Source organism: Hyperolius riggenbachi, chromosome 3 (genome assembly GCF_040937935.1).
Source record: "Hyperolius riggenbachi isolate aHypRig1 chromosome 3, aHypRig1.pri, whole genome shotgun sequence".
NCBI classification, from domain to species: domain Eukaryota; kingdom Metazoa; phylum Chordata; class Amphibia; order Anura; family Hyperoliidae; genus Hyperolius; species Hyperolius riggenbachi.
Window position 1 is genome coordinate 14,793,915 of NC_090648.1, and position 3,823 is coordinate 14,797,737.

The 3,823-nt window shown below is 51.7% G+C and overlaps 1 protein-coding gene across 3 annotated transcripts in view; it reads left to right on the plus strand.

Annotated features, from left to right (window-relative positions):
- The first annotated feature begins 278 nt into the window (after positions 1-278).
- The window catches only part of CAMTA2 (calmodulin binding transcription activator 2), a 183,702-nt gene continuing 180,157 nt past the window's right edge, over positions 279-3,823 (plus strand). For all 3 annotated transcript variants that reach the window (XM_068273892.1, XM_068273893.1, XM_068273894.1), the window contains exon 1: positions 279-341. The gene's annotated coding sequence lies outside the window, so the exon portion shown is untranslated. The remainder of the gene's footprint in view (positions 342-3,823) is intronic.

Below are 3,823 nucleotides of genomic sequence, written 5' to 3' on the forward strand. Positions count from 1 at the left end.
AGGTAACTGCACACAGCACCGCAGCAGAGAGGGAGGATATGCCTGTATTATAGAGTAGCAGCAGCAGATCATGTAGTAACCATACACACACAGGGCTCCCCTGATATAGACACGCCCCGGAAGTAACTGCCCGCCCGACGAGCTCTGCACTCCCCAATAGCAGATCACAGCTACTCCTCTAACCCCGCCCACTCCTTCCCGCCCCTGCGACGTCACAGCCCTCTACACAGCTTCTTCCGGGTGACGTCACGGGACACGCCCCCGGTGTGCGCGCTGACGTCGTGGGCGATGTGAGAAGGGGGGGCTGGGCGATAAGATGGCGGCTGGAGGGTCCCGGGGAGGTGAGTGACAGCGGGGGAGGGGAGGGATGTGCCTAATCCTGCTCAGTGTGACAGGTCCTCTTCCCTGCTATACACCTATATACCTGTGTCTCCTCCCCTCATCTGTATATATCTGTGTGGCCCCTCCCCATCTGTGTACACAGCATCACCTGTATATCTGTGTACAGACAGGTCCTCTTCCCTGCTATACACCTGTGTGGCCCTTCCCCCTATCTGTATACACAGCATCACCTGTATCTCTGTATACAGACAGGTCCTCTTCCCTGCTATACACCTCTGTACCTATGTGCCCCCCCCCCATCTATATACACAGCATCACCTGTATCTCTGTATACAGACAGGTCCTCTTCCCTGCTGTACACCTGTATGGCCCCTCCCCCTATATGTATACACAGCATCACCTGTATCTCTGTGTACAGACAGGTCCTCTTCCCTGCTGTACACCTGTGTGGCCCCTCCCCCTATCTGTATACACAGCATCACCTGTATCTCTGTATACAGACAGGTCCTTTTCCCTGCTATACACCTGTGTGTCCCTTCCCCCTATCTGTATACACAGCATCACCTGTATCTCTGTATACAGACAGGTCCTCTTGCGTACATTTGAATACGGCGCTGGTAGACTTGGGCGCAGGATCCAGCTGTTAAATGGCTGGTCCTGCTTCTGCACAAGTCCGGGGCGTTTTAATTACTATTCCCCCTCCAGGCCGACATGGATAGTGGGGGAATGAAATAATTCGGCTTCCAGCGATTGCTGGAGGCCGAATTATTGTGTTTTTTAAACAACTTCGGCTCCGTCTTCTGACGGAGCCGACCTTCCTCACTGAGCGCCGCTATAGACTGATTCCTATTACAGTCTATGGCGGCGCTGGCTGCGCCCAAAGCTAGCAGCGCTGAAAAGCACTGCTCCGGGTCCTCTTCCCTGCTGTACACCTGTGTGGCCCCACCCCTATCTGTATACACAGCACCACCTGTATCTCTGTATACAGACAGGTCCTCTTCCCTTCTGTACACCTGTGTGGCCCCTCCCCTATCTGTATACACAGCATCACCTGTATCTCTGTATACAGACAGGTCCTCTTCCCTGCTATACACCTGTGTGGCCCTTCCCCCTATCTGTATACACAGCATCACCTGTATCTCTGTGTACAGACAGGTCCTCTTCCCTTCTGTACACCTATGTGGCCCCTCCCCTATCTGTATACACAGCATCACCTGTATCTGTATACAGACAGGTCCTCTTCCCTGCTGTACACCTGTGTGGCCCCTTCCCCTATCTGTATACACAGCATCACCTGTATCTCTGTATACAGACAGGTCCTCTTCCCTGCTATACACCTGTGTGGCCCTTCCCCCTATCTGTATACACAGCATCACCTGTATCTCTGTGTACAGACAGGTCCTCTTCCCTGCTATACACCTGTGTGGCCCCTCCCCCTATGTATACACAGCATCACCTTTATCTCTGTATACAGACAGGTCCTCTTCCCTGCTATACACCTCTATACCTATGTGTCCCCTCCCCATCTATATACACAGCATCACCTGTATCTCTGTATACAGACAGGTCCTCTTCCCTTCTGTACACCTATGTGGCCCCTCCCCTATCTGTATACACAGCATCACCTGTATCTCTGTATACAGACAGGTCCTCTTCCCTGCTGTACACCTGTGTGGCCCCTCCCCCTATCTGTATACACCGCATCACCTGTATCTCTGTATACAGACAGGTCCTCTTCCCTGCTGTACACCTATGTGGCCCCTCCCCTATCTGTATACACAGCATCACCTGTATCTCTCTATACAGACAGGTCCTCTTCCCTGCTGTACACCTGTGTGGCCCCTCCCCATCTGTATACACAGCATCACCTGTATCTCTGTATACAGACAGGTCCTCTTCCCTCTGTACACCTGTGTGGCCCCTCCCCCTATCTGTATACACAGCATCACCTGTATCTCTGTATACAGACAGGTCCTCTTCCCTGCTGTACACCTGTGTGTCCCCTCCCCCATCTGTATACACAGCATCACCTGTATCTCTGTATACAGACAGGTCCTCTTCCCTGCTATACACCTGTGTGGCCCCTCCCCCTATCTGTATACACAGCATCACCTGTATCTCTATACAGACAGGTCCTCTTCCCTGCTGTACACCTGTGTGGCCCCTCCCCTATCTGTATACACAGCATCACCTGTATCTCTGTATACAGATAGGTCCTCTTCCCTGCTCTACACCTGTGTGTCCCCTCCCCCATCTGTATACACAGCATCACCTGTATCTCTGTATACAAACAGGTCCTCTTCCCTGCTATACACCTGTGTGGCCCCTCCCCTATCTGTATAACCAGCATCACCTGTATCTCTGTATACAGACAGGTCCTCTTCCCTTCTGTACACCTGTGTGGCCCCTCCCCCTTCCATATACACAGCATCACCTGTATCTCTGTGTACAGACAGGTCCTTTTCCCTGCTATACACCTGTGTGTCCCTTCCCCCTATCTGTATACACAGCATCACCTGTATCTCTGTATACAGACAGGTCCTCTTCCCTGCTATACACCTGTGTGTCCCCTCCCCCTTCTGTATACACAGCATCACCTGTATCTCTGTATACAGACAGGTCCTCTTCCCTGCTATACACATGTGTGGCCCCTCCCCCTTCTGTATACACAGCATCACCTGTATCTCTGTATACAGACAGGTCCTCTTCCCTGCTATACACCTGTGTGGCCCCTCCCCCATCTGTATACACAGCATCACCTGTATCTCTGTATACAGACAGGTCCTCTTCCCTGCTATACACCTGTGTGGCCCCTTCCCCTATCTGTATACACAGCATCACCTGTATCTCTGTATACAGACAGGTCCTCTTCCCTTCTGTACACCTGTGTGGCCCCTCCCCCTATCTGTATACACAGCATCACCTGTATCTCTGTATACAGACAGGTCCTCTTCCCTGCTATACACCTGTGTAGCCCCTCCCCCTATCTATATACACAGCATCACCCGTATCTCTGTACACAGACGGGTCCTCTTCCCTGCTGTACACCTGTGTGGCCCCTCCCCCTATCTGTATACACAGCATCACCTGTATCTCTGTATACAGACAGGTCCTCTTCCCTGCTATACACCTGTGTGGCCCCTCCCCCTATCTGTATACACAGCATCACCTGTATCTCTGTATACAGACAGGTCCTCTTCCCTGCTGTACACCTGTGTGGCCCCTCCCCCTATCTGTATACACAGCATCACCTGTATCTCTGTATACAGACAGGTCCTCTTCCCTTCTGTACACCTATATACCTATGTGGCCCCTCCCCATCTATACACACATCATCACCTGTATCTCTGCATACAGACAGGTCCTCTTCCCTTCCCATCATCCTATGTGTATATTCTATATACCTGCGTATCCCCTCCCCCCATCTATATACACTCAGGGTTGCATTCATTTTTGCACAAATGTAGTGTGATTTTATTCC